Source organism: Bactrocera dorsalis, chromosome 2, assembly GCF_023373825.1.
Source record: "Bactrocera dorsalis isolate Fly_Bdor chromosome 2, ASM2337382v1, whole genome shotgun sequence".
In the NCBI taxonomy this organism is placed as follows: domain Eukaryota; kingdom Metazoa; phylum Arthropoda; class Insecta; order Diptera; family Tephritidae; genus Bactrocera; species Bactrocera dorsalis.
The window spans coordinates 56155143-56172053 of NC_064304.1; the positions used below are offsets into that span (position 1 = coordinate 56155143).

At 39.0% G+C, this 16911-nt stretch overlaps 1 protein-coding gene across 11 annotated transcripts in view; it reads left to right on the forward strand.

The window, feature by feature from the left end:
- LOC105233704 (uncharacterized) overlaps positions 1-16911 on the forward strand; it is a 746688-nt gene that overhangs the window by 56781 nt on the left and 672996 nt on the right. The gene's annotated exons all lie outside the window — the stretch shown is intronic.

A 16911-nucleotide genomic window follows, 5' to 3' on the forward strand; every position in this document is an offset into this window, starting at 1 on the left:
AGTTTTTCGAACTGTAATTTTTGGCTGCTTTTTATAATTTACAAAATCTTTTCCTTTTTTGATAAGATTCGGATTTGGCTCAACTAAAATATCTTTGCGCTTTTTCGGCAATTTTCTTGGTTTGTTCAAAACTTCCTCTTCCTTCTCATACGCTTCAACATCATCTTCCAAAATGTGGTCGATTTTTTCAGCTTCGGCCTCATCTTTAATCGATTTATCCTGGACTACCTTTTCCCACATTTCTTCAAAATGTGAGCCTGCCGGAAGAGATAAGTGCGAAGGTACCAATTCAGTTTGTTTTTCATTTTTATATTTCTCTATTATTTCTGTTGTTTTTTCTCAACAGAAGATAGAGAGTAGTCGAATTGTTATTAGTTTTTCTTCAGTTTTTGAAGGTTTACGAAGTTCTTCAAGTGATTCTTCTTCAACTTCATTTTCCTTTCTATTTTCTTCTATTACTTTTGCTGTTTTTTCCTCAACAGAAGATAGAGGGTGTAATCGAACTTTTATAAGTTTTTCGTCTTCAATCTTTTGTACTGCATTAGTTAATTTCGTCGCAGTTGTAGATAATTTGGGTACGATGAACAGAATTGGCTGATAGTCATACTTTTTCTTAAGTAGACTCCATGCAGCTCCATAATTTTTTGACGAAATTTGAAAATGCTGTATTACTCGTGCAGCTTCGGCTTTTAAGCATAGACGAAGACACAACATTTTCTCTGTGTTCTTCATCTGCTCGTTGTCATGTACCATAACTTTAAACACATTGTAAAATTTGGCCCATTCCTTAATATCGCCATAAAATGTTGGAATTTTTATTATTTTTCTTTCTTCAAAGTTAGGGCGATAAAAAATTTTAGGCTCGTCTTTTTTTAATTTCTTTTTTAAATTCTGAAGCTTTTCGAAATATTCGTCATTTATTTTTTCGAATATGTCTTCAATTTCGACATTAAAACCTAATTTACTTTTTAGATTTTGAATGTCTGCGAATAAAAAGTCTAAGCCTTTTATTTGATCGTTGTCGATCATTAATTCCGTGCTTAGATCTTCCATTTTTCTTTTGAGGTTTTCAATTTTCCTCATGAATATGGAAGTTTTTCGATCTAAATCTTGGTGTTTAGCTTCAACTTCTTCAGTTTTTGTTTTACATGATGGCTTTGTAGGAAAAGTGTTGTACGTGATTTTTGTTAATTAACTGCTTCTTGTTTTCCAAAGAAGTCGTTGGAGGTATTTGATTTGATCACCTAGTTGACCTTGCTATGCCTCGACTCACAGCCGCTGAATATCTCTTGGATAGCAGTTAGATCACTGCGTTTAGTCTCTGCTAAAACGGCTTATGCGATCGGTTTTAATGCGGGAATATACACCCGCCTTACAAATATTTATACCCTGAACAGGGTATATTAAGTTTGTCACGATGTTTATAATACCCAGAAGGAAGGGTCGGAGACCCTATAAAGTATATATATAAATGATCAGTATGTCGAGCTGAGTCGATTTAGCCATGTCCGTCTGTCTGTCCGTCTGTCCGTCTGTCTGTCTGTATATATACAAACTAGTCCCTCAGTTTTTAAGATATCGTTTTGAAATTTTGCAAACGTCATTTTCTCTTCAAGAAGCTGCTCATTTGTCGGAACTGCCGATATCGGACCGCTGTAACATATGGCTGCCATACAAACTGAACGATCGGAATCAAGTTCTTGTATGGAAAACTTTCACATTTGACGAGATATATTCACGAAATTTGGTATAGATTATTTTTTAAGGCAACAATGTAATCTCCGAAGAAATTGTTTCGATCGGATTACTATAGCATATAGCTGCAACACAAACTGAACGATCGGAATAAAGTTCTTGTATGGAAAACTTTCACACTTGACGAGATATATTCACGAAATTTGGTGTAGATTATTTTTTAAGGTAACAATGTAATCTCCGAAGAAATTGTTTCGATCGGATTACTATAGCATATAGCTGCCATACAAACTGAACACATAGTTACTAACAGAAATGCACCTGTGAAGGGTATTTAGCTTCGGTGCAACCGAAGTTAACGTTTTTTCTTGTTTTATGTTGCTAATATGCGGGAATATACACCCGTCTTACAATTATTTTTGCTTTAATTTACGTGTATTTTTAACAGGGTTTTTTGTATATTGCCTGTTTTGTAAATAAAGGACTTTTTAATTTGGCCGAGCTCTTTATCCGGCTTGAAGGACCAAAAATGTTTGATTTGCGGTGTCAAACATTGGCCTCAAAAAAGAATTTGTCATTCCTTACCACTGGTGGGCGGAAATGAAAAGTCTTATTTCGAGGGAGAATTTATTCATTCTGATTTTATTTGGTAAAATGTAAACCGTATATACTATTTTTGAGTTCTTAGTGATCTAATTAAACATATGTATATTTACGCCACATCACATGTGGTTGTTTTCAACTGTACTCGTACAATACAATACATGTGTGTGTGTGTTTAATGTTATCTCTTCTGTAAATTTAGGACTTGTGTCCCATTTATTTTTATTATTATTAGATGCACATTGCATTTAAATGCATGTGGTTGTTTATGTACATACATATGTATGTATGTATGCTTAAAAATATATATTTATTTTTAATTGTATTTCGGCTTTGCTGGTAAGTATTCATGCTCAATGATATTTGAACAATGTCTCTATTATTATTACTAATTAATAAAAAATAATATAAATAAATAAAGTTTTTATTGTACCGCGTTTAGTATTGAGAACATTTTTTATAAGTATCGTAGTAGAAATTGAAATATGGGAAATATTTTGTTTCGGCTTCTAATACAATATAAAATGGAAATATTTACTTTGAAGTAAATTATTTATTTTTGTTTCTTATACTTATACATATATAAATATAAAAATTATAAAACAACTCGATTTTATATTTGCACATTTTTTATGGAATAACGACTTTTGGATTTCGGACGAACCTATTCATATTTTGTGTTCGTATTTCCACAAAAATTTTCTAACATTTATTTCGTCGCACTACATACATACATACATATATTACCCCTTTATACAAATATTTAATATCATTTATTTCCATAAGTATATACTATTTCCATGTAGTAGACTCACATGGATATTTGTCTTTCCGATGGAAGGGGATAAAGCGGCACCCTCAAACTGTAACCAGCAACACATTTGCGAAATTGCATCCTGTTATATGATAAAACAATTATTAACACATTTTATACAATGGATGTTAATATACTTACTCTGGATGAAGTGTATATAATATATAAATGCAGATTATAAGTAAAAATTAATCACATTGAAAAAATCTCAACTTTGAAAGTTGTTTCTGCTTAAAAATATGTCCGTTGAAAACTCTTTTTTTTATCACACGTTTGCACGAAACACATTGTTTTTTTTTTAAGTAGTTACACTAATATTATTTAAATATTTTTAATATAATAGGAAAGATTTACCAATATTTCGATACAATAAACAAAATTTTAATCAATACTAGGTAAATTTAGTCTGTATGAATTTTAATAACCGAAATATATTTGAAAGTTTAACAAAAACGTAAAACACAAACACTTAATGTAATAAATTGTACAATATATCACAACACGACAACACACTATAGCGATCTTTAAGGCAATTGGGCGTTTTAGTAGTATAATACTTAAGAAACTCTAATGAAGTGCCTGGGGTTTTGGCCTGAGTCTTCCCTCATTCTATGGCATTCTTTAATAACAAGACTACAAATACAAACAGTAGAAACTACCGATAAGTTTTGAAACAAAAAAAATGAAAGTGAACAGAAAAAAATAGGTGATAGATACAAGCAACCGTTAAGATACACAATCGTACAGTTGAAACAATTGTAAGTGAACAAAAATAAGTGAAAATTAAAAAATATATATGGAAAATAGTCTTCATTGGTGTGACTGTAAAAAACCAAAAATTTATTAAAAAAAATCATAAATGGAAATTAAAATAACTATATACGAAAAACTGTGTTCTTTAATGTGACTGACACATATATGAAAACTAGTTTTAATTAGAAATCTACAACATGTACATACAAGTATGTACATTCTTCTTCTTTACTGGCGTAGACACCGCTTACGCGATTATAGCCGAGTCAACAACAGCGCGCCAGTAGTTTCTTCTCTTCGCCACGTAACGCCAATTGGATATTCCAAACGAAGCCAGGTCCTCCTCCACTTGGTCCTTCCAACGGAGTGGAGGTCTTCCTCTTCCTCTGCTTCCCGCGGCGGGTACTGCGTCGAATACTTTCAGAGCTGGAATGTTTTCATCCATCCGGACAACATGACCTAGACAGCGTAGCCGCTGTCTTTTAATTCGCTGAACTATGTCAATGAACTATGTCATCGAATGCGATATTCGCCGTGGCCAACGCGCAAAGGACCATAAATCTTTCGCAGAACTTTTCTTTCGAAAACTCGCAACGTCGACTCATCGGTTGTTGTCATCGTCCAAGCCTCTGCACCATATAGCAGGACGGGAATTATTTGGTGCTGCTCAACGTCAGTTTGTTTACACAGCCGTATTAGTTTTGAGGAGATACCAAATTCAGGCATCGCGGCATAAAGGCAGCTCCTTTCCGTGCTGTCGAAAGCAGCTTTGAAATCGACGAAGAGGTGGTGTGTGTCGATTCTCCTTTCACGGGTCTTTTCCAAGATTTGGCGCATGGTGAATATCTGGTCGGTTGTTGATTTACCAGGTCTAAAGCCACACTGATAAGGCCCAATCAGTTTGTTGACGGTGGGCTTTAATCTTTTACACAATACGCTGGACAGAACCTTATATGCGATGTTGAGGAGGCTAATCCCACGGTAGTTGGCGCAGATTGTGGGGTCTCCTTTTTTATGAATTGGGCATAGCACACTTAAATTCCAATCGTTGGGCATACTTCCGTTAGACCATATTTTGCAAAGAAGCTGATGCATGCACCTTATCAGCTCTTCGGCCCCATGTTTGAATAGCTCGGCCGGCAATCCATCGGCCCCTGCCGCTTTGTTGTTTTTCAGGCGGGTAATTGCTATTCGAACTTCTTCATGGTCGGGTAATGGAACGTCTGCTCCATCGTCATCGATTGTGGTATCGGGTTCGCCTTCTGCTGGTGTTGTGCGTTCACTGCCCTTCAGCAGGCTGGAAAAGTGTTCCCTTCATAATTTAAGTATGCTCTGGGCATCGGTGGCTAGATCACCTCGGGGGGTTCCACAAGAGTATGCTCCGGTCTTGAAACCTTCTGTAAGCCGCCGCATCTTTTCGTAGAATTTTCGAGCATTACCTCTGTCGGCCAGCTTAGCAAACTCTTCGTACTCACGCATTTCGGCCTCTTTCTTTTGTGTCCACAAATGCGTCTCACTTCCTTCTTCAACTCTCGGTATCTATCCCATCCCGCACGTGTTGTGGTCGATCGTAACGTTGCGAGGTAGGCAGCCTGTTTTCTTCCCGCTGCGACGCGGCACTCCTCGTCGTTCCAGCTGTACTTTTACACTTTCCGAAAACCAATGGTTTCGGTTGGAGCTGTACGTAAGGAGTTTGAAATGCCGTCCCACAGTTCCCTTATACCGAGTTGTTGACGAGTGCTCTCAGAGAGCAGGAGTGCAAGCCGAGTAGAAAATCGTTCGGCTGCCTATTTTGATTGCAGTTTCTCGACGTCGAACTTTCCTTGTGTTTGTTGGCGTGCGTTTTTTGCTGCACAGAGGCGGGTGCGAATTTTAGCTGCAACAAGATAGTGGTCCGAGTCGATGTTAGGACCTCGGAGCGGACGCACAGCTAAAACACTGAAGACGTGTCTTCCGTCTATCACAACATGATCGATCTGGTTGGTAGTTTTTCGATCCGGAGACTGCCAGGTAGCTTGATGAATCTTCCTATGGTGGAATCTAGTACTACAGATAACCATATTTCGGGCCCCGGCGAAGTCGATCAGCCTCAACCCATTTTGGGATGTTTCCTCGTGGAGGCTGAATTTACCGACCGTTGTGCCAAAGATACCTTCTTTGCCCAGCCTGGCGTTGAAGTCGCCAAGCACAATTTTGACATCGTGGCGGGGGCATCTCTCATAAGTGCGCTCCAAGCACTCATAAAAGGCATCTTTGGTCACATCGTCCTTCTCTTCCATCGGGGCGTTGGCGCAAATCAGCGATATGTTGAAGAACCTCGCTTTGATGCCGATTGTGGTTAGACGTTCATTCACCGGGGTGAATGATAGTACTCGGCGACGGAGTCTCTCTCCCACTACGAATCCAACACCAAACTTGCGCTGTCACAAGGACCTACTCGTCACATTAAGGTGTCCGTTATTTCCCAATTGATACATTGCTGCGGCATCGAATTATTTTTGTAGGAAATTGAACGTTCTACAAAAAGTTTCTCTGAAATTAAAAAAAAAAATCACTTCCGTCAAAGTTATTCAAGGTCAAAGTTGAGCTAAAGATGATTTTTTTTAACAAAATATTATCATTATTTACATCAATATTGATTGTTTATTGCCGAAAATATCTCATTTTCACTATTTTGTAATATCGGCAAATTAAGTGTTAAATATCCTTATAACTAGTAGGTGTAAGTTACGATCTCAGTTAACCTTAAAATATTACAAGTTCTATTGGTGATATGTAACTAATTTAATACATTTTTAACACATTAACAAACAAATTTTATTTTGTCAGACATTCTTTGGTGGCATTTGGATATTTTCGGCAATAAACAATCAATATTGAGGACCTATCGGGCTCAATTAGCACTTGATGTGCCATTTTGATACACTGTTCGTAAAACCTCCTGTATCTGCTATTACGTTTCACCTTCTCTCTCAAACCATTTTGAGGTTTCGATGAAACTACTTAAGTATGTCCGATATGCTTTTAGTAGAAATCCAGTCAAGGTTTGTGCTAGATGGATTCCAAGTGTTTTGTGTCGGATCAGTGCTAGAGCTGGGCATTCGCAGAGAAAGTGGAAGATTGTTTCCTTGTTTCCTGCTACTCCGCAGCCACGGCAAATGTCGTTGTAGGGCATATCCATTTTGGATACGTGTTCCCCTAAAGGCCAGTGCCCTGTTATGGTAGCTGTTACTCTGTAAATACTTTTCCTTGATCTATTTAATAAGTCGTTGGTTCTTTTCCTGTCATATGTTGCCCATAATTGTTTAGTTATGACTAGGAATGGCAAATTTTTTTTTTAATCGATTAAATAACCAAATGATTAATTGCAAGATATAAAAAAATAATTGCAATTAATGTAAAAAAATCGATTAATCGATTAATTCCAATGTTTTCAAATAATAGTAAATTGCATAAAGACCACCACCAAGTGTCATCGCCCGAATCTTGTATTATAATGCTCTATCAGAGTCCAAGACATATCCTAAAAGAGAAAATGGTCTATATTTGAAGTTAAGTAGCACAATGACATCAAAATTTTTCAAAATATGTACAGCAATCTTAAAGTAAAAGAATTGCCGCTTGCTTGAAAGACTATGTTTTGCAACTTTGCGTAAAAATAAAACCAACAAGAAAAAACGTTAACTTCGGTTGCACCCTTCACAGGTGCATTTCTGTTAGTAACTATGTGTTCAGTTTGTGTGAAAGCTATATGCTATAGCAATCCGATCTGAACAATTTCTTCGGAGATTACATTGTTGCCTTAAAAAATAATCTGTACCAAATTTCGTGAATATATCTCGTCAAATGTGAAAGTTTTCCATACAAGAACTTTATTCCGATCGATCAGTTTGTATTACAGCTATATGCTATAGTAATCCGATCGGAACAATTTCTTCGGATATTACATTGTTGCCTTAAAAAATATTCTGTACCAAATTTCGTGAATATATCTCGTCAAATGTGAAAGTTTTCCATACAAGAACTTGATTCCGATCGTTCAGTTTGTATGGCAGCTATATGCTATAGTAATCCGATCGAAACAGTTTCTTCGGAGATTACATTGTTGTCTTAAAAAATAATCTACACCGATTTCGTGAATATATCTCGTCAAATGTGAAAGTTTTCCATACAAGAACTTTATTCCGATCGTTCAGTTTGTATGGCAGCTATATGCTATAATAATCTGATCGGAACAATTTCTTTGGAGATTACATTGCTGCCTTAAAAAATAATCTATACCAAATTTCGTGAATATATCTCGCCAAATGTGAAAGTTTTCCATACAAGAACTTGATTCCGATCGTTCAGTTTGTATGGCAGCTATATGTTATATATCGGCAGTTCCGACAAATGAGCAGCTTCTTGAAGAGAAAATGACGTTTGTAAAATTTCAAAACGATATTTTAAAAACTGAGGGACTAGTTTGTATATATACAGACAGACAGACGGACAGACAGACGGACATGGCTAAATCGACTCAGCTCGACATACTGATCATTTATATATATACTTTATAGGGTCTCCGACCCTTCCTTCTGGGTGTTACAAACATCGTGACAAACTTAATATACCCTGTTCAGGGTACAATAAAATATAGGAGACTATATTCTTATTTCAGACATTCAAATTATGTAAGTATATATGTACATACACAAAAACAAAAACGGAAATAAAATTAAAATATCGTATTAAAAATTCATTTGTCTTAGCATAAATGAAAATATATTCATTGAAGTCAAGAAAATGTAGTATCTGTTCTACCAAGTTTGAAGAAAAAGCAGTTTCGATAAACGTTTTGTTGTCAAACGATTGCGTTTTTCGGTCGCAGTTACACCCGCTTTTGAGAAAAGTCGCTCAGCTGGTACTGAGGTACCAAGTAGATGACAATACTTTTTTGAAAGTCCGTACAGTTTTGGGTAAACGGTTTTCATTTCTTCCCAAGCATCAATAGTGTTTCGACTTAGTTCTAACACCTAACAATTCAAATAAAAGCTCAATTCAGGTTGTTGAGATGTAAAATCGTTGTCTCTCCCCCTTCTTTTGTGCATTAGAGTTTTGTGAAGAGCCCAGAGGTCAAACTCATTCTCTACCGATTCCACTGACGACTCGCTGCCCGTCTCCATAGTATCATCTGCAACTGTTATTTCAGTATGTAAAAACTTTATAACTAGCTAATGGGTCTTTGAAATGAATTATTTTGAATTTTGGGTCGGATTTAACACGACATCTTTTAGTTTTTCAGCGACTGCCGTTTAGCTATTATTCTAGTTGTACAGTCATTGCCTCTAATGGTCTCAATATACTGAGTATTTCCATGATATCATCTTTTCCTTAGATGTTATCCTTACCGGTGCGTCAGAATAGTTGAGGATTATTTGGTTAATACGAGTATATGAACATAGTTCAATGAACCGTTCAAGCATGTAGTAGGTCGTGTTCACGTCCAAAATTGCCTTTAGCATTTTGCCTTCAGCTACTTCGGCAGCAGCTTGCATATTTCGAAGATCATCATTAGCTTTAACACTTCTTTTTAGCCACTTAACTATCCTAACGGGCTTGGTATTAGCTCCGCCTCGGATTCGTTGAAGAAAGCTCCTGCCTTTGCCAACTCGTCTGCTTTTTCGTTACCGTAAATGTTCCTTTGACCGGGAACCAAGTTTAGTTGGAGCTTGTCTTTTATTGAGCTCTCTTGCAGTTGTGAACTATGCTGGAGTTTGTCATGGGTGAAGACAAGGCCAGGAGTGCCGTATCTGGCTATATGTAGAGTTGCTTTATTTACATTCTCGCGGTTTTCTAATAGAGCTTTGCAGGCTTTTTCTATACCTAATACTTCTGCTTGGAAGATGCTAGCCGAGTTCGGTAGACGTATAGAGAGAGATATGCCAAGATCAGTGGAGAATACCCCCGTGCCTACTCCGCAGTCCATTTTAGACCCGTCGGTATAGACTGAGATGGTATCCTCCTCTTCTATTGAACCTCTTCTCCATTCTCGTCTAGATGCTATCCTCACCCGGAAGTGTCTATTGAAGTCCAGCTTTTGGAGAATGTAGTCTGATTTATTAATGATGAGCTTGTTTAGGATTACACTATGTCCGTAGTTGTGCTGATTCCAACCTCCCAATTCTTTTATTCTTATCGCCGCAATAGCTGCTGTGTTTTGAATAAAATGTCCATTGATAGTTGATGCAGGATCACGTTGAGCGCATCAGTTGGACATGACCTGATTGCGCCAATAACGCCCGCACATGCTGCTCTCTGTATACCAGAGCTCCATATGTAAGTATAGGTCTTATGACCGCCGTATACATCCACATGACTATACTTGGTTTGAGGCCCCAATTCTTGTTGACGATTCTCTTACAAGTATAGTAGGCCATGTATGCTTTGTTTATTCTTTTTTCTATATTCAATTTCCAGGACAGGTTGGTGTCAATCTCCACCCCCAAGTATTTAGCTGTGGGGGATAGAGTAAGTGTTGTACCGTTTAGTACCGGAAGTTGAAACTGAGGTATTTTGGTTCTGCTTGTGAATAAAATTAGTTCTGTTTTGTTCGGGTTAACTCCTAGTCCATTGTTTTTAGCCCATAGGTTTAACCTTCAAAGTGCTCTTATCATAATCTCGCTGACTGTTGAAGGAAACATGCCTGACACCAACAACACTATATCGTCTGCATACGCTACTGCTTTCACTCCTCCACCGTTTAGTTGGAGGAGTATTTCGTTCGGCGCTACAACCCATTGGAGCGGAGAGAGGACCCCTCCTTGAGGCCCCCCTATACTCACATAACTTGTTTGTGTTGCACCGCCGTTTGAAGCTATAATCTTCCTATTCTCAAGCATCGATAGTATCCATCAGCACACAGTGTCATATATGCCACCATGTGCCAGAGAATTAATTATCTCATTTACTTCTATGTAATTGAAGGCGCCCTCTATGTCTAGAAAAGCAGCCATGGTGTATTATTTGTGGTGTAGTGATTTTTCAATTACACTTATCACCTCGTGAAGGGCAGTTTCGGTTCATCGGCCCTTTATGTACGGATGTTGGGACTTCGATAACTTTTCCGCCATTATTGTTCTTACGTGTAGATCTATTAGCCCAGTACCTTCAGCGTAAAGGAGGCTTATAGGTCTTAAGTCCTTGGCATTTTCATGCGTTCTTCTGCCAGGTTTTGGACGGAACACAACTTTACTTCTGTTCCAACTTCTTGGGGTGTAAGATAGTTGAATGCTAGCTTTGTATATATTTTCAAGTCTTTGAACCATTGGTTCTACCAGTTTTTGCAACATTATGGGCATAATCCCGTCAGGACCTGCCGCTTTAAATGGTGCAAAACTATTTTATTTATGGCACACTTGATTTTGCTTTTGTCTACTATTTGGCTTTGATAGTCAACTGCGTTCAACGGTGGTTTTGGTTGAACCCTCATTGAAGGCGTTTTCTGACTCCCGGGGAAGTGTGTTGTAATTCGTACCTCCAGAGACTCTTTTGCTGAGGAGGTCCAATCACTTCTCTCCGTTCTAATGTAGGCAGTGTAAATATGATCTTCGGATAGCATTTTGCTCAGCCTAGCGGTTTATCTGCAACTTTCTATCGATATGCAGAAAGATCGCCAAGAGACGTGTTTAGCTTTCCTGACTACTTTTTTGTATTCTTTCATAATATCTTTATATGGCTGCCATATTTTGGTTCTAAAACTCTCATTGAAAGCTTTCCTTAGTTGTGTTCTCAAATTCTTGAGTTCACTGTTCCACCAAGGCAAAGACTTTCTTTTTTTCAAAACTGTTAAAGGAGTAGATTTATTGAAAGTTGTGGCTAAGATTTTTTCCAACTTCTCTACTTCTGAACCTAGTTCTTGAGGATTTCTGATACTCTTATTGCCTCTCTTTTCGAGGCGTTTTGTTGCTATTCTGGAATATTTATCCCATGCTGTTCTTCTAGGGTTCCCGTATGTGAGAGGAGCACTGTGTTTCTCGCGGATGCTGAAGAGTATTGGAAGGCTCATCGGATACCCTCCAGTTATCCACAACGAGACTGTCTGTGTCTGTTGATAGCGTGAGGTCAAGCACTTCCTCCCAACCCGGAAACCTATAAGAGCTTGGAAAAATAAAAGTTGGCTTATCGCCCTTGTTGCATATACTTAGATTACTATTTAGAATATGCTGCAAGAGTGACTCACCTCTGGTGCTTATGCTGGAGCTACCCCATACGGTGTGCCTTGCGTTCGCATTAGGACATCTTCTTTCTTGTTCTCCTCTACTTGTCTGGTGAGCGCGGTCGGTGGTATGTCTTCGTCATGGGCCAAGTAGGCCGAGACTAAGAAGAAGGGCTTTTCCTTCTCTTCCACCCTTACCAGTATGATATCTACTGTGCTGTAATTAGGACAAAGAAATGCATTTATACTTTTTTTGATAACAATGCATGCCCTAGGTTTACCTTTGTTCCGTGTGTAAAACAGGTTATATTTGCTGCTGTTTAGCCCTTTAATGGTGTCTTTTTTGACCCAGGGCTCCTGTACCAGGCTGATGTCGATGCCCCTCTCGTTCATAAGGGTTATCAGATTCGCTGTAGCACTCTTCGAGTGCTGCAGGTTTATCTGTACGCATCTAAGGTTGTTATTGAGCATCTCGGGTTTCTTCGATGCCCACATTCCTTAGCAACTGGCTGGCGTCGTCGACCTCTTCCGTGTCGTCGTCGTCAGCCGCTTTGTCACCTTGGAGAATTTTTAACCTTGGCTTTGCGAATTCCGAAGCTGATTTTGTAGTCAGTCTTCTTGAGAGCCTCAATGGACTCATCGCAAATGGCCACTAGTATTGGTCTGCTTGCTTTATTTGGTTTTTCCCCCTTTATCAGCTGGCACTCATCTACACCAGGTATAGATTTGTTTTGCACTTTAATATACCTCAGGAGTTTTTTGCCTGGCTCCTCTAGTCGGGGTAACCAAATGCGAGCACGAAGTCTCTTCGAAATGTCCCTGGCGGGTATAAGCCTCAATTGGAGGCCTACAAAGGCATTGCTGATCTTAGCAACACTACCCGTCAGAAAATCTAGCGAGGCCCGCTCCTGTTTGCTTCCTTTTCAGGTAGCTTTCATACTCCTCCACAATTGCTTTGAGGCGCTTTGTTTCTGCCTCATCAACTGTGGTACCGGCTGCCTGGTCTTTGGCTATCTTCCCTAGAATGAAGACTGCCTCTGGTGCCGGTTTTTCTTCAGCTGATTCTGGGATTTTTTGCGCTTCTTTTTGATTTCTGCTTTAGCCGCCAGGGCACTTTGATTGGTGCTCATGGCAGCTTTGGAGGTGGTCGCTTCCTCCCTTACGTTCACTGTTATCACTGCTGTATCTGCCGGTATACTTAGGTTGGTATGTCCGGCAGTACTCTTACTCGTCTCCTGGCTGGAGGCGAGTAATTCGTCTTCCTCGGATTCCATAATGGGAATCCTGTAATTCATGTCCTTAGTCGTCGCTGTTGTCATCAAATTGGTTGTTGTAGTTGTTGTTGTTTTCGTTCATTTTTGGTCCCAGGAGTTAGCCGAAAAGGGTTGGGCACTCGTCCGCAGAGCCGGTATGAGGAGAAAAGGCTTTTATACATCCGACCTCGACCGGGCATCGGAGGGGACCGTTCGCGATCAGCTATTTATTACCCCCCGCTGACCATTCAGCCCTCGGCACTGGTACCTCGACACCTTGGCTTAGGGTGGTGTTGGTTCGGGTATACTCATATTTCCACAATAGGAAATGGGCGTAAAACCCAGGGTTTATTCATCCATATCACTGTTGTGGGAATTATGAAGTGTCCCTCTTAGTTCGTAAGATTAGAGTGCGTTTCCTTTGGAATGGACATTTTACTCTTACTTTAACCCTTTCGCCACGACAAGGCGACCAACTTAGAAGAGGGATATTGACGTAAATAATGATAATTTTTTGTTAAAAAAAATTCATTTTTAGCTCAACTTTGACCTTGAATAACTTTGATGGAAGTGATTTTTTTGAAAAATTTCAGAGAAACTTTTTGTAGAAGTTTAATTTCCTGCAAAAATAACTCGGTGAAAATTTAGAAATTTAGAAAAAATTAATTGCAAAAAGTTCGAAAACCCCATGTTATTTAAATGGGAAATAAATCTTCGTTGCGAAACGAGTTATTATCAATATTAAGAGCTCATATGGGTTTCATAATTTTTTTTAGGGCATTTACTAAAAGTTTTGAGGGCGCTGCAGACTCAAAAATAAATTTGGGAAATAACGGACACCCTAATGTACATACGTAATTGGAAATTGTATCCGAAATCAAATCGCATCTACACCATCAACGGCAACAACAAACCACAACGCTAGGGAAAGACATAAGCAGGGATACACTCACATAATATGATTAGAATACTTTATTATATGTATATGTATGTACTACCTTTATTAGTATTACTTCTATGTATTATTAGCAATTATATTACTTTATTTAACATAAAACATATCGACTTAAAAATCTCTATTTTCCAATTTTGTACAACTTACATTTCTTTTTTGGATAATCTTAAAGAGATTTATAAACCTTCTAAGAGAAGTACAACTTTTTGCGGCACTCACCTTATAGTCGTATTAAAATGAAAAATGCGGAAGGAAAGTCGAAATTAAAAAAGCACGGAGAAACAAAGGCGATCTGGATGCTTGCGAGTTCGTGTCGAAATCAAAAAGAAGCTGGTGCTCTGTCCTTTTGTTATCCCCCTTTTGTTATTTTTTTATGGTGTCCTCAAGTATGTTGGATTCGAGATGTGAATGTAGTGATGATGTGGTGTGTAATGAAGATATGGTGTGTAATGATGATGTGGTGTATGTAATGTGTGTGGTGTGGTAGTATAATATTGTGAGGGGCTCTGAGACTCATTTAGCCATCCTGGCCCTCATAGGCGACAGATTAGCCTGGGATTCGCTTCAACCACAACGCTGCTAAGACCCGCGGATCGCCATGGTTGGGGTCTAGACTGTTGATGCCGAATATTCCAAACCGCTGATGTACTGCTCGAGTTGCCGATTGACTTCGCGCATCGCGGTTCGATGTAGCAGCGTGCGATGGGTTGTAGATTTAGCACAGACCCCTGGGCTCACACTCCTGAAGTCTATGCGTCTGTGATAGGCAGTTCTAACAGTGCCCGTGTACCTGGGAAATTTGCTGTCATTGTAACGGTCTCACCCTTCTAAATATCCCACAATGGTGCAGACGATGTGGTCGTTGACATAGGGGACATCTTATACGATGCCCTTCAGAGATGAGTGTTGATCGATTGCCTGTTGCAACTGCTGTTGCAGGTGCGGTTGCCGGTGCTGTCGTAACTGCAGCTCGGAGCGTGGGGCAGGCGTTTACGTAGACGTTTGACGGTTTGTATTGACTTGTTTCTCTCTTTTTATTGTTTTCATTGGTTATTTTATTGTAGCGCGGTAATATCAATTTGTTGTTTGCGGTTTGAACAGCTTCACGAGCAGTCTGGTTGGTGTTCCGTTTTGTGTACAGAGTTCAACGACTCGTATGTGACCGTCGGAGCCGTTATGTAGCTTTTGTATGCTCTTAATAACATCGTGAACTCTTCATAATTAAATTTGTAATTTCCAGTTCCCCTTTTGAAGTGGGATTTGAAGATTTTTATTCCCATAAACTACTCATGTGAGAAGCGCTTAGGAGTATAAATTGTCAATTGATACTTAGAGGGACGTACTTTTGTACAATTTCGGGTGACACTTGTGTTAGGAAAACCACAAACTGCTTTTCTGTAGCTCGTTGAGCTCCAATGAATTTTTTATTAACCAATATCGCTCATGTTAGGCTTGAATTAACAAGCCGACCATTGGCACGAAGCAGATCTTTCGTCTCCAGAAATGGGTTTGGACTTAAGAGTGACATCTTTTTATCAATTGGCTTTGATTCTCTTAGTAGTGTTATATCGTGGCTCAACTAGCGCGCTTGAGTATATCCGATTAGTGCGACCTTTGCATTTTGCAACTCAAGGTGCGTCACTGTATTGCATGAGAAATTAGGTGATCCCTTGACTTTGGTTTTCAGTTGCTCTGTAATTTTGAACATGTAAGCTACTACTCTGAGGGTCTTGAAAACGATGAAAATCGTTCAAGGATTTCAGCATCATCCAGTAATGTGATGTAAGGAGATTCTATTACCCATCGGGGGCCAATCCACCAGAGGGTGGTGGTGGCAAGGTGCAGTGGCTTGCACCCTCTTGTACCTAGATCAGCAGGATTGTCAGCACTGGCTACGTATCTCCACGTGGTTGATCCCATAAGGGCAAGTAATTGAGACATTCGATTAGAAATGTACGTCTTCCATGCATGTGGTGGTTTTTCTAACCAGGCTAGTACAATTTTGGAATTGGACCACAGATATAATTTGCATTTTGTCATGTTGAAATGCATTTGCATTATAGCTACTAATTTGGAATGTAGTAGGGCGCCACATAGCTCAAGTCGTGGTAGACTTGGCTTTTTAAAGGAGCCACTTTTGCTTTTGCTACTAATAAGTGACTTGTGGTCGTGGTGTCATTTCGCGTGCGCACATAGATAGTAGGGCAGTATGCCTCCTCAGAGGCGTCACAGAAGCCGTGTAATACGAGTTTGTGTTCGGGGGAATAGTTTACCCATCGTGGAATTGGTATCACAGAAATTGATTACGAACTGGAACCATTTTTCTAAGCGAAGAGGTTTCACTGGTTTTTAACAGTCGATTTCATCTAGCCATAATTCTGGTATCAGGATTTTGGCTTGTATCATAATTGGTGAAAGCCATCCTACCGTGTCGAAAAGTTTTGCCACCGAGGATAAAATGTGTATTCTTTTTATGGCAGAGAATGCGGATATGGACTCAGTCGTATATGAGAACTGGTCCGATATCGCATTCCATTTGATGCCCAGAGTTTTTGTTGCACTTTCCTTTTCAAATCAAAGGAAATTGTGTCCAACAAATTTTCGTTTGGTATATTTTTCAGTAGTTTTAAGTGATTTTCCG